Raw genomic sequence first — 15,060 nt, forward strand, 5'->3', positions numbered from 1 at the left:
CACACTCTAATAGAGTGGCTCACTGCTGTGGTACACACAGTATGGGGACAGGCTGGCGAGCTGCCAGAAACTGTGAGTCAATGGCAGTCATATATGGAACTTACTCAAATCATCTGTGAAATGGGTATGAGACATGCTATTTTTAACCTTAACATGCAGGGGCCAGATGACGAGCTTTTTACAGCCAGCATGAGATCTGGTTTTGGATACTGCACCTGCGAGTGCTTTTGGATCCTTGGTTGCTATTCTTACACCGTATGTAGGGCGACGGATCCGTGAAGTTACAACTGCCATGGCCACCCTAGGGGATGTTGAAAGCCGGAGGCGAAAGAAGTTAAGACAGGAGGTCCGCACAGTTGAGACCTGGGAGCCCAAACCAAAGGTAAAGGGGTGAGGTCGTGGGCCTCAGAGAGTGACACGCGCACAGATGTGGCATGATTTCGTGGCAGCAGGGGTCGATCGGGAGAAAATAGACCGAAAACCCAATGCACTCCTGCTTGAACTTTGGAAACGGTTGCGTCCGGATCAGCAATTCCAGAGAAGCCTAAAGGAGAAGTCTGGGAATGCGTGACCCGTGTCCCTCTAGGACTTCATGCAGCCACTTGAGGCCAACTCCTTTTAGCTTGATTAGGGGTGGGGCCAAGGTACCTGGTCAGAGGGGACGAGCAGGGACCGGAGGCCCCACGTGGAACTGTCCATACATTGGTCCCCTTCTAATGTGCAGAGGGTTTTGGCCCTAGTTGACACTGGCGCAGATTGCAGTCTTGTCTATGGGAACCCAGAACTGTTCCCCGGACCAGCAATCTGCATTGATGGCTACTGGGGAAAGACTGTGACTGTGAAAGCTGTTTCCTTACCACTGGGTATAGGAAGGCTTCCCCCTCGTACCTACAAGGTTTATGTCTCCCCTGTTCCGGAGTATATTCTAGGGGTGGTCGTGCTACATGGCCTCAGCTTACAGACGTCGGTAGGAGAGTTCTGTCTCCGGATCCGGGTGGTGAAAGCGGTGACATGCGGGCATGCTCACCACCCTCCTCAAGTGTTGCCACAGCCCTGGCGCGTGGTTACAGTGCGACAGTACCACCTGCCAGGAGGGCAGGAAGAGAATGGTTGTACAATATTGGAATTGGAGAAGGCACATATTGTGAGGCCAGTGCACAGTCCCTTTAACTCCCCAGTATGGCATGTCAAGAAACCAGATGGGACCTGGAGAATGACTGTGGACTATAGGGAGTTAAATAAGGTGACGTCACCTTTGCACGCTGCAGTGCCTTCGATACATGATTTGATGGATCGTCTGACTGTCCGCCTGGGAACGTATCACTATGCAGTGGACTTGGCCAATGCTTTTTTCTCCATTGACATTGCACCCGAGTGTCAAGAGCAGTTTGCTTTTACTTGGGACGGGCGGCAGTGGACTTTTCAAGTCCTTCCGCAAGGATACCTCACAGCCCCACTATCTGCCATGGGCTCGTGGCCCAGGATTTGGCACAGTGGGATCACCCATCCTCTGTGGCCTTGTTTCATTATGTCGATGATATTCTATTAACATCAGATTCTCTTTCTGATTTAGAGCCAGCAGCTCCCTCTCTTCTCTGCTACCTGAAGTCACGTGGCTGGGCAGTGAATGAGAAAAAGGTCCAAGGCCCTGGCTTATCCATCCAATTTCTGGGTGTTGTGTGGTCAGGTAAGACAAAGGTTATATCTGAGGCAATTATTGATAAGATACAAGACTTTCCCCGGCTGACCAAGGTCTCCCAACTGCAGACGTATTTGGGTCTGCTAGGATATTGGCGGGCGTTTGTACCCCATTTAGCACAAATGGCAAGGCCATTGTACAATATGATAAAAAAGGGGGCCTCATGGGATTGGACAGAGGCTATAGAGTAAGTCTTCGTTGCCATGAAACGGGCAGTGCTGCAGGCACAGGCTCTGCAAGTAGTGGACCCCGGCCGCCCATTTGAACTTGATGTTCACATAACCCAAGAGGGGTATGGATGGGGCCTCTGGCAACGGCAGGAGTGTCTCCGGTTGCCAGTGGGATTTTGGTCCCAATTATGGAAAGGAACGGAGGTCCACTACTCTCTAATAGAGAAACAGCTGGCTGCTGTGTATGCAGCCCTAGTGGCCACAGAAGCCATCACAGGAACAGCACAGGTATTGGTTCAAACAACCTATCCTGTCCAGAGGTGGGTCCATATGTGGATCCAGGGACCCAAAACGGGGATGGCACAGACCACCACCCTCGCCAAGTGGGGTGCCTACTTGGAGCAACGTAGCACCCTTAGTTCAAGCCCTTTGAGCACAGAGCTACTACAGGTCTTGGAGACTGTGAAGCTTATAGCCCAGGCTGAGCCAAGCGCTCTGCCTAGAGGGGAGGACTTGGAGCCCTTGTCCTATGAAGAAGGATAGCCCCCAGTACCTGAGGATGCCTGGTTTACCGATGGTTCTAGCCAAGGGGCTGCAGCTGTTTGGACAGCTATTGGTGTACAGCCCAAAACAGACACCATTTGGTTTGATACTGGGATGGGCCAGAGTAGCCAGTGGGCTGAATTATGGGCTGCGTGGTGGATGATAATCAGCCACGAGCCTGGGCTCCTAGTTATTTGTACTGACAGCTGGGCGGTCTTCTGAGGCCTAACGTTGTGGCTCCCTACATGGAAACACCAAAACTGGTTGGTAGGACACCATCCACTGTGGGGTCAAGCCATGTGACAGGACCTCTGGGACCTAGGGCAGAGAAAGGAGGTGACCCTAATGCATGTCACAGGTCACTCCCCCTTAGTGTCCCCAGGTAATGATGAAGCAGATGTCCTAGCACGGGTTCGATGGTTAGAATGGGCTCCGGTCACTGATGTGGCCCATTGGCTGCATAGGAAATTGCAGCACACTGGAAGTCTACCCATGTGGCAGGTGAGCAGATGCTGGGGTCTGCCTTTGAAATGGCAGGAGATAGAAGATGCCTGCTATGACTGTGCCATCTGTGCCCAGGACAGCACCCAAAGATGGAGACTCCCCTGGGAGACACAGCAGATTATGCGAGGGAGGGTGCCCCTCACTCGCTGGCAAGTGGATTACATTGGACCCCTGCCTAAGGCCCACAATGCGATATACGCATTTACAGCAGTGGACACTGCTACAGGGTTGATGTTTGCTTGGCCATGTCCGGCTGCGGATCAGTAGCATACATTGGTCACTCTTACACAGCTGTGTGCCTTCTATGGTCGCCCACAAGTCATTGAAAATGACAGGGGTACCCATTTTATGGGGCAAGAAGTGCAGCGCTGGGCTGCCAGGATGGACGTGCAATGGTTGTTTCATGGTCCGTATAACCCACAAGCAGCTGGCATGATTGAACGCTATAATGGCCTTTTGAAGCAAGGTCTACGGGTGTGAAAACACTCTCCCACGATGTGCAACTGGGGGAGAGTCCTGAATGAGAGACCACAGAAGGGAGGGCCCGCACCAGTAGAAGCTCTGCTACATCGAACAGCTGTTCCCATTCAATTACAAGTTACCACCAGTGAGACTGTGTTACAGCCAGGCTACGGCAGAAATGGAAACATTTTGCCGCCAGCACCCACATTCTTGAAAGCAGGAGAACAACAGCAATGGACTTGGCCCTGGCAGGTCAAAAGCCCCCACTGTCGGTGGTTGGGTCTGATAGCCCCATGGGGGGCCAGTTTGACTCATGATTTGCAAGTGACGCCAGGGGTGGTGGCTGAGTGGCCACCACAAGTGACTGTAGTATACGGAGGTCCCTATACCGGGATGATTTTGCGGGGAAACTATGTGCTCTCACTATGGCCTATCATGGGGTCCCTGTTCTGTTACATGTTGAAACTATGCCAGGGACCCCAAGCACTGCCATAAAGGTCTGGTACCACAAACCGGGAAAGGTGCCAGTGGCAGCGACCCTCCTTTCCCAGGACAAAAAGCTAGCATGTGTCCTCCCAGGTGGAAGGGATTTGCCATTGTTGGTTCCTAAGACTACTGTTTCTTTTCGTCCGTAGATGTCAATAGGCTAATATGGCACAGGGACCCTCGCAGAAGACGCTTGTCGCGTAGATTATGAGGCGAGACCCTGTAGGGATGGAGTGTGGGGACAGAGCCCCAGAGAGTAGTTTCCAGGCTTTCGGCCTCATGTGGAAAGGTGCTGGCTCAGGTAGTGGATGGCCGTCGGCTGTGGCTGATTGGCTGTCGGCTGTGGCTAGTTGGCTGTCAGCTGTAGCCATTGAGCCATTGCCCACTAATATAAGTGCCGCGGCTACGTTGGGGAGTTGAGGAGAATCGAGGCGAGTTGGTCGATTGGCAGCAAAGAGGACAGCAGGTCGCACGTCGTGTGAACCCAGCCTCCAGTGAGACCATAGTGGTATGACTCCCCTACCTATGGCTCCGTGGGTGTTCCTTTTGGGCCTCACCATATCCTGCGTTCTTATGTGGGAAGCGGGAGCAGAGACCCCGCAGGCTGCCCCACACGACAATATAATTAGAAAAATCCACATGCACAGACTCATTTTACAAAGTTTATCTCAAAAACTCAAGCCTAACACAGTGTCATTTGTAGGCAATTACCATAAAGAACAAACTTTATGTTTGTATATCACTCCTACACAAGTCAGGAGCAATTCAGTATTTAATTGAATGAAATAAAGTTGACCTGGGTTCTTGGAACTCAGAGGAAAGCTTGGAAATCCAGTGGGAGCTGCTAGAGCCACAGATCCAGCCTTGATGTTGTCTACATTCACCCCACAGCCTCACTGCTTCTAATCTCACTGCACATCTCCCCTCCTCAGTTGGGACTCGAATCACTAGCCGGAGGGGTCTTCCTCAATCACCATTTGATTGTGTCTCTTTCCTGCTCAAAATGCTTTTAATGACTCCAAGTGAGTGCCCTCAGAAGAAACCCAAATTCAATTACTCAGCTGATAGGGTCAGGATCTTGACCGTAAGCACCTTGTCAGGGAGGGTGTCATGCGGGGTCTCCGGTCCCAGTCCCCACATAAGAAAGCAGGATATGGTGAGGCCAAACAGGAACACCCATGGAGCCATAGGTAGGGGAGTCATACCACTATAGTCTCACTGGCGGCTGGGTTGGAGACACAGGAAGGAGGAGCCACATGATCCGCAATCCACACTCCACCTTTGCTAGCTCAGCCACCATCTTCTTGCTAGCCCCCATTTTCTGCTAGCGTAGCCACGGCAGTTATATTAGTGGCCAATGGCTCACTGGTTACAGCTGATGGCCAACTAGCCACAGCTGATGGCCCTTCAATCACAGTTGATGGCCATTTACTACCTGAGCCAGCACCTTTCTATGTGAGGCCGAGAGCTTGGAAACTGCACTCCTGGCTCTGTCCCCACACACCTCCTCAGGCTGAACACCACTCCTTTACCTCAACCCTATGCTGCAGCTACAGAGTCACAGTGCCCCGCCATTGCCATGCTCTTTCCTCTGCCTGGGCCGTTACCTGTCCTCAACCCCCACCCCTAGTCTCTTAGTTTCCTACTGCTGCTGTAACAAATTTCCACACAGTGACTTAAAGAAAACAAATATATCCTCTTACTTCTGGAGGTCAAACATCTGAAATCAGTCTCACTGGGCTACAGTCCAGGTGTTGGCCAGGCTGGTTCCTTCTGAGGGTTCTGTGGAGCGAATCCATTTCCTTCCTTTCTCAGCTTGCAGAGGCCTCCTGTACTCCACGGTTCGGGGCTCCCTCCTCCGTCTTCAAGGCACATCATTCTACCATCTGCCTCACGATCAACTTGCTATCTCTTCTGCTGAAGTCAAATCTCGCTCTGTCTCCCTTTGATAGAGACATTTGTGATGACAACTAGGGCCACCCAGCTGACCCAGGATAATCTCCCATCTCAAGAGCCTGAATTTACTCCCATCTGCAAAGTCATCTTGGCCATATACAGTGATATTCACAAGTTCTGGTGATTAGGATTTGGACGTCTTCGAGGACCCACCGACCTGGGAAACCTCCATCTGCCCTCCGGGCCCTGCTCAGACTTTATTTCTCTCCTCTGAAAGGCCTCCCTGATCCCCAACACTGTGTTCAGGGATCACACTCCCTGGTGTAGCATGTAGCACACCAGATTTTAATTGTCTTTTTGTCTCCCTTCTCTCAACTCTCAGCTGCTTATAGACTTCTATCTCATCCACCTTCTTTCTCTTGGTATCTCTGAGGTCTGACACATGATAGCTACATAAGACTAGGAGGGTGCAAAAGTAATTGCGGTTTTTGCAATTATTTTTAACCTTTTAAACTGCAATCACTTTTGTACCACCCTAATATATATTTGTGGAGATAAAAGTCTCTTTCTGGCTGACAATTCCAGGATGAACAGCCCTGATGAAGTGGGCACAGAGGTCCCCTGACCAAGGTGATAGAGAGGCCTGAAGGAAGCAGGGCTATGGTTAAGCACGCGGACTGGACTGGTCATATGACTCCCCAGTGTTTGGACTCGAGAGCTTTGCATTCAGTGTACAACAGCCCATCAGCAGCAAAGCCCACGACTCCTCAGGTCACCTGTACTGCTCATGCAACTTTCCTGTTGTTCTGACCCCAGAGTCCAACTTCACCGCACTCCTTCGTGATCTGTGACTGGCTCATTTAAACACTGATTAACTTTTCAAAAACACACAATCATTTGGCAAATTCCATCGACCTATCAGAGAAAATATAAACATAAGCAAACATTAACCTAGACACACAGGTTAACAACTCTCAGCTGCACTTGGGCACGTAGGTGGTGCCAGCTTGCCCCTGGGTCCAGGTAGCTGCTTGGTTGAAGGGAGTGAAGCTGACAGTAATGTGTTTTCAATTTAAGCCAAAAGATACAGGAACGTGACCCCTGGAATGTGGACTTATACATCTTCAAGGTTTACGTGTGGCAAGAAACACAAACACATGTACCTCCCAAGGCTATATTATATCACAGCTGTAGGTGGTTATTTCTGACAAGGCAACCTAGTTTTAATTATTTATGCCAAAACGTGTAAGCCACTAAAAATGTCTTGCAGAATAGGGGTGCAAAGGGAAAGAAAACCCGAGACCTTGCTACATCAGGCATCCTGCCCTTTCCTGTGGGCAGCGAGCTCGGGCTATTCACTGCTGCATTCTTTTGCTGTGTATTAGAGGTTAAAGTGAGTGGGAGAGATTTCTTTTGTCTGGGTTGGTTAAGAGTAGAAACAGAGCTGGAGAGTCTGGCCAACGCTCTAAAAAGCATACACTTCTTTGAGACTGCAAGGATCGTGCAGGACTGACCACCCTGCTCCATGGCGTCCACCGGGCCACTTCTGCCATCCTCACCCCCTTAGGTGTCTGGTGCTGGTGGCTGGTCATTCTGAAACGCACAGTCAAAACACTGGTCTTATTGGAAGCACTAAAATCTTTGTTCCAGGATGAACCCTCAGCTGGCAGGCCCTATTTGCACTCTTTTACCCTTTCCTGACAGTTCAGAAGATACGTTCTATCCTTCCCCAAGAATTTCCTTTCCACCCTCAACTCTCCTCTCTCTCTTCCCCTGCTCTGCATCTGTAAACTACTTCTTCACTCTGTTATCTCCTCCATTTGGAGTCCTGTGCTTGCCAGCATTCCGGGCGAGGAGGAAAGACGACCACAGAGAGGGACCTTGGAATGAACAAGAACCGTGCATTTGATTCTGACATGTCACATAACTAGCATTAATTATAAAACTGGGATGTCTTTTCTCTATCATCAACCCTGACCTGATTGGCAGTTTAAGGTCATGTTTCAGAGCATGAATTTTGGAGTCAGACAGACCTGGATTAGTAATGGTTCTGGCATTTATAAGCTGTATGCCCTTGAGCAAGCTAGTCCACCTTACAACTCTTTTGTTTCTCCATCTGTAAAATACAGTAACAGTGATACCTACCTCATAGGTTGTTATGAGTACTAAATGAGATTGTGCACGTAAAAGGCTTAACAATTCCTTCCATATATAGAAAATGATCAATAAACATTAGCTATTGTTGTTATTAACAATGATAGGACTGTGGGTAATATAAGAGCAACAAATAGAAACTGGTTAGAGAATGCTGCTGAATCAACCACTATATCATCTCTAGCTCATATTCAGGATAGATGAGGGGATGTATGGCAGGTGGAAACCTTTTCTAAGAGCACATGGGAGGTAAGGTCATGTAGGATGGAATTCTGAAAGCTCCCCCCGCCCCCAAATACCTCCTGGATCTCTAAGCGAATGAGGGGAGTCAGAGCTTGAGCCTGCGTTGTTTTTGTTGAGAATCTGACCCAAAGAAAAGTATTTCAACAGTAACTGTCACAAGTAGATTTAGTGCCAGAGGAAGAATGCTGAGCCACCCACTAGGGATGGGCTGGGCCTTCCAGCTTCATATTGTATGTCTGAGGAAAGGAAATGATTCAAGGATAGCTTTAACTCACTGAGCCAGCAGCCCGATGGGGTCAAAAGCTATTTCCCACAGGTATCAGGCCAGAATCTTTAAAGGAGCGATGCAGGGCTGAAGTAACCACAAACAGATCCAGCTGGTTTTTGTGGTGGATAATGTTTGTTTAGCAGTATGTCCAGATGTCTAGATTGTGAGACACATATGTTGGCATCAGGAAGTGTTTATAAAATTCCTAGTTGAACTCCATACTGGGTTAGGTACTGGGATAAATCAAACTGAGACCAAATTGCAGTCCCCACCCTTGTAAGGAAGGTCTGGAGCTAGTCCCAGCCCTTCAAAAAAGTGGACGAGAAACCAAAAGAAGGGAATCATATGAGCAAGGACTCACCCAGCATTCTCAGCTGTTTCCCAATTCCAGGAAAAATGCTAAGTCGTGGACATGGCAAAGTAATCAGGGGTTTTGTTAAGATCTGGTTTCCTAGGTGAGCCTAGGATGGTGAGAAAACTCCCTTCCTGGAGACATCTGGCTCCTTTCCATTGCTGGGCATTTAATGAGATACTCTGCTTAGCAACCTCCGTGTGAGGGTGGGAAGTAAACACTCCGTGCCCCCCACCCCCCCAAACTGACCCAACTCTTCCTTGGACTTTCTACCAAACTTAAGCATTAATATTCTCTATTTGGTCATGACTGCCTGTTCTGGCAAAGAAGTAGAAATTATTTTAATGTGGTTTAGTTGATTGTTTTTTTGTTGTTGTTTTTGTTTTGTTTTATACCGCAGTGTTAGCCATAAATTTAGGTTTGTATTTTTAGGTTTGACTTTGGGTAGCAGGATAGAACATGATAGGCCAGGCCAAGAACTCCAGTACAGAATCAGCTCCAGCCAACATTTGCTTTACTTTTGGGGGAAGTGGCACTGTCCTCAGAGGGGAAATGTGCAGACCATGTCATTCTTTGGGAAAAGAAGGAGGTATAGATAAGAGACTTTTGGATAGGGGCCTCCATCAGCTAACTTAATCTCAACAATGTCCATCTTACATCTGGGCCTCAGAACAATGAAAAAAACTTCTCCACACATGTACTAATATGTTCGAAGCATCTGAAAAATCATTTATCCACAGTTTAATATAAAAGAGCTCCATGACTGAAAGGCTGTTATTTTTAAAATAGTCTATAAATTTCATTCTTCCTTTGATGGATAATAGGTGAAGGGACTGGAAAATAGAGGAATCCACCTCACCCCACACCACTCCACTTCCCACCAGTGTTTAAACTACTCAGGCAAACTTTCTTCAGCAAACTGAAGATAAGTCTGAAATAGCTGGAGTAACTGGTGACAACATTTTTCCTTCTGGTAAATCAAATAGTTTTATCATCAAACCTTTACCACTAAAGTCACTTGGCAATCCAGAACAACCTTTCCATCAAAGAAATTGCAAAAGTGAATTTGATGTGCTTGGAGTGAGGTTAGAAACAATATTTGACTGAAAAAATAAGATAGAAAATTGAGTCTTCGCATTCTGTTGAATGCAAAGAGAATTTTCTGAAAATAGGTGGTGTTGAAAGGTTTAATTTGTGTGGATAAGGCATGTCAGGGAATAAGACTAGAGAATAATATCCTAGAAACAGTGACCCTCTCTGGGTTGATTAAGTTCTCATAGTGCCTTCCACTGGGATAGCAAGTAGGTGCTGTGAGACTCAGAGTGGGGACTGGATATTTGGGGATGACAATAAATGTTGCACATTTGCTTCCCTACACAGACATTAGAGGGGTCCCAGAAACCCTCTGGTCTACCAGGTGCAGAACACTCAGTGGTTAGTTAGGGCTGCAGGCTCTGGTGTCAGCTGGACTGGGTTGGAATCTTGGTACAACCATGTACTAGCAAATAATTTAATATCTCTCTTTCTTCATCTGAAATTATCTAAGCAAGGAGACCTCAAAGGCTCTGTGAACAAAATGATGGCCAGGAATTTGGAACCTGAATGGAAATCCTCAAAGTGGCTTCCTTGGGGGGCAGGCATCATGGAAGAGCTCTCGGCCTTTCTCTTTGGGAGCAAGTACTTGTCGTCTCTCATGATGGAGTGGCTCTTTGGAACAAGGCTGAGGGCAACTCACAGGGTCACATAGGGGTTCACAGACTACTTCTTCACCAATCTGTTTCCTGAAAAGTGGCCGTTAGCTTGGCAATGTGAGAGGATTGGTCCAGGAGGAAAGTATGGAAGGCCTGGATCTTATATGCAGGAAAGAAATTTGTGTGGAGACGAGGTTTGAGAAGGGGGAGTCCCAAAGGCCTGGCTGAGACTCCTGCTGCTGTGGCTGTGCTGTCAATCTCAGGCACAGAGTCTCTGAGAAGGAGTAATGGAGTTAGCAGTTGGTTGCTGAATCTTTTGGGACCCTCCACTGTAAGATGCAGAGGCTGATTCTGTTACTCAAGCAGAACGGAATTTATGACAGAGAAGTTGGCTAGCCCATAGAATCAATGGAAGCCTAAAGAACCAACCTGATAGAACAATATCTCAACCTGTACTACAGAACTGCCCTGATGAAGGAGCTGCTGCCTTGTGGCTGCCCCACCAAGGAACAAGACTACCAGCGCTGCCACTATTTCTGTCCCATTTCTTCTAAAAGAAATGTCTGCTTCCCCCCTTGTAAGCAAAATGGGTCCACGCACAGCTTTTTTCCTTAAAGTCCTCACTTCCACATCAAACATAACTACAGTTGGTGGGATCCAGTTCATATGCCTGGACTCTCATTGCAGAAGAATTTGGGAACAGATATTCTGGATTCTTCCTCAGGAAAGCAAAACTCATAAAGCTGGAATTTCCTATATAGATCAAAGATGGGTTAAAAAGTTTCTGGACAGCCAGGAAACATGGCAATTGCCTATTTCATTCAACCCCTTAGTTAACCCAGGGCCAATACACACCACCCACCAATGTTAAGCACAATGTCAACTATAAGAAGATTCTCTGCCTAACACAATTCAGCTCTCCTTCATGCAAGCTTAAATGACTCATCTGCCTACAATGAATAGAACTCCAACTCAAACAGTAGTGTACTCTCAGAAGTAAAAAAAGAAAACAAAAAATAATTGAAGTCAACTTTTATTGGAGAAAACTGACATGCAGTGTTTGTGTTTTAAAACCTTCAGGGGGCACACTGGTTGGTGACTAAAGAATTATCAAGTACTCAATGGGTACCCCCCCTTTTTGGCTAGCTTATTTATCCCTTAGTCTCATGCAGGAGAGAGGAGCTATCCCAGAATCATCTCTCCAGCCTTCTCTCAAGAGATAGAGGCTTTGGATTCTGGGTGTCACATCTGTAGGAACAGGGCTCAGGATGCATTTGTCCAGAGCAACACATTGTGAATGCTGGCTTTTCTGCATTGGGCAGCCCCTGGCCAGACAGTAAAATTTCCTTTCAGAACTTACAATCTCCTAATTCCTCTTCACATCCATTTTTCCCTAAGTTGCTCTCTGGAAAATGGCCACAGTCAAGAATAAGGGTCGTTCATTCTTATCTGTTTACCTTTGAATCCTGACAGCCCTTGAAATTCCCACAGAAAGGGTATCTTGTGATCCTGTTTGAAGACGCTGCACAGAGTCTCTCAGAAAGTAGCAGTGGACTTCCACTCTCCCATGATGTCACCTCTTGTTCAAGGATATTCACATTTAATAGAGGAGGGAGACTCAAGCCAACGGACTGAGTCTCCTCTTGTGAATTGTAAGTCACCTTTGAGCCCTCATGCTAAGGAGGAACAGCACGGCAATTCCCAGGAAGTCACATGGAGGTAATGATGCAGTGAGCAGAGTGGCAACCCCACGGTATCTGTACCTGGATGAACGCCTCATGTCCTCCACTCCCAAGGGGGCCCATCTGAGGTTCCTCAGGAACTTCGCTTTCTGGGTCTTCCCACCCCATGGCTGTGAAGCATGTTTCTCTTTCACTCCTCACACCCAGGGAAATGCTAGCCTTCACTCTTGCCAGCCAAGTCCAGCTTCTGTTACCATCTCAGCTTAGTGAAGTGTGTCCTGGAGGAGGAGAAGAATTCATGGGATTTCAAGTTTCCTCCTGTCTAAAATGAGAGAATTGCACTGTATGATTTTGCATGCCCTTTTGGACCAGGGGCTGCAGCCCTGTGAGAATGCCAGTAGAAGCGGGATTACTGTGCAGGAGCCATTTATGAACAGACTGTGAAGAAAGTTTCAGTCAGGGCTGAGAAGCCTGTGGGCAGTGAGTGATCTGAGTTCTAATCTGAACCTGAAATGGGAGCAGCAGTCAAGGCTCTGATGCCAACAGCCGAGATGTTCAGACGACAGCAATGGTTTATTCATCACAAAAGGAGAACCTTCTGAGGCTCTTTGGGCTTAGGGGTGTCTGTCTTCCTGCTGTCTGCACTCGTCTTTGTTCATTCAATATTTAGAGAGTGGAGAACAAAGCCTACCTTGCCTTGGGAATGCGCCAGCCTTCCTCACTGCATTTCTACACCTGTTGCTCCAGCTGTACCTCTCTATTCCGATACTCAGCTGAACACACAGTGAAAATGTTAACTTAAATTGTCAAATAAACTCTTAATGTGATTATAAGATTAATGCCAATCTATGCAAAACTGTATTATGACCTTATTTAAGCTGTGGCCCACACAGAGTAAGACCAAAATACATGAAAGACAGACCAACCACCAAAAAGCAATTCTGTTTAACTTAAGTCCTTTATTTGTGCTTCTTGACCACCATAAAGGAGATGGATGTCTGGGCAATACTGTTCACAGTCCTTCTGTCCTCTGCCATCTGTTTCCTTCGTACCCCACACATGCTGTGGCTTCTCTTTCCTCTGAAACCTTGGGGACGACCGTCTCCAGTGCTACTCTGTGTACTACTTATCTTTCTACACTTTTACTTTCTGCATTAAATAAGCTCCAAAGAGCTGGTCCTGCAACTCAGAACCCTGGGAGAAGCAAGGGAGGGCAGTTCTTATACATTAAGACAGTAGTTCTTACAGGATCAAATAGCTACTGAAGCAGATACCCACTCAACACCCATTTGCACCCACTTCCTTTGGATCCACTTACTTTCTCATTCCACAAAATGCTTCTAAATTTCTAAATTTGTTGTAGCACTTCAGGGAAAGAATAGAAGGTAAGGTGACATCTGTGCGACAGAGGTAGAAGAAATACAAATATCTAAGAACGAAAATTGTTGTGAGTTATTGGTAGAAATTATCGGTGTGAAGAGTAAAAATGAGGGAAGAGTAGCAATGATACTGATTGTTTTCAGTCCATTTGCATATCTGTTTACACTGAAGCAAGCTCAAAACTAATAACAATAGCATAACATTTACTGTGTTGATTATGTGCCAGATACTTTACACAGAATGTTCCATTTATTCCTCATAACGATTCTGCAAGGTAATATCCCTCTGTTGCAGGGAGAGACTTTAAGACTCAGAGAGGTTAAGCCTGTTAGCAAGGTCTCACCTGTTAGCAAGTGGTGGATTTGGGATTTGAACCTGAGCAGTGTGACTCAGAGACCTGGCTATTAACTTCTACTCATGATTTACATATTTTCTTATAAAGAGAGGCCCCATTTGGGAGGGTGGAGAGAGAAACACACAGAGACTCAAGCAAAGCCACAGGCACATGGACAGGACTGGTGCTTTCTGCACAGAGAAAGATAAGGAGCTGGGGAAAATCCCACTTATCATAAGACACATTGCTGTAGGAACTGCTGCACGGGCACCATCTTAGTCAGCAGAGACTAACCGCTGCAATAAACGACCCTAATAGAGGAACAGCCGAACATAAAAAGTTTATTTCCTGCTCATATAAACTCTAATCAGATGGTTCTAGTCAGACAGCTCTCCTGGCTTCTCCTCCATACAGTGACTTGGGGACCTAGGCCCCCGCCCCTTAGTGATACAAGGTGGAAAGAGAATGAGGGAAGACACACTGGCTACTTAACCATGTCAGCCAGAAAGTGCCACATCACTCAGGCTTTTATTTCACCAGCTAGAATTAATCACCCAGGGTGGGTTGGGGGGCTCAAAAATATAGCCCCTGGCTAGTTAGCTGCTTCTCAACAGCCACTCTACACTCTGGAAGAAGACCATGACTTTTCAGGGGTTAGCTAGCCATTTCTATCACAAGTACACTTGAAAGAGAGTGGAAAGTGATATGATAGCCTGGCAAACACTGGTGAACGGCACCTGAACTTCGACACTCTATGGGCTGCACTGGAAGTGGGATACTCCAGGAACTTAGACTTGGTGCTTTTCTTAAGGAGTGGATCCGGGAGGTCAAGCCCATTGCCCAGCATCTGAGGCCTGCTGAATCTGGGCTCCTCACTTAGATTGGGGTCTGTCTCAGTATGCGATCCAATGTCACTGAATTTGATCCCAAAGACAACCTTGCCAGGGAATTGGCTTTCGAGAGCACGACCATCCTTCCTGTGGTTTTAGCTAGAATCAGTTACGTCTGGTCACATAACTTACTGAGATTTTTAATAAGTTATTATTGACAGGCCACACTGGGAGGCCAGACAAGATATATTGAATCCCAGGATCTAAATTTGTGGGTTAAAGACATTTACAGAAAGAATTTGAATAAATGCTGCTGTCAGAATAGAAAGGGGCCAGAAAAAAGAGGGTGGACAGATTCTTAGAAAA

Source organism: Rhinolophus sinicus, linkage group LG12, assembly GCF_036562045.2.
Source record: "Rhinolophus sinicus isolate RSC01 linkage group LG12, ASM3656204v1, whole genome shotgun sequence".
Lineage (NCBI taxonomy): Eukaryota > Metazoa > Chordata > Mammalia > Chiroptera > Rhinolophidae > Rhinolophus > Rhinolophus sinicus.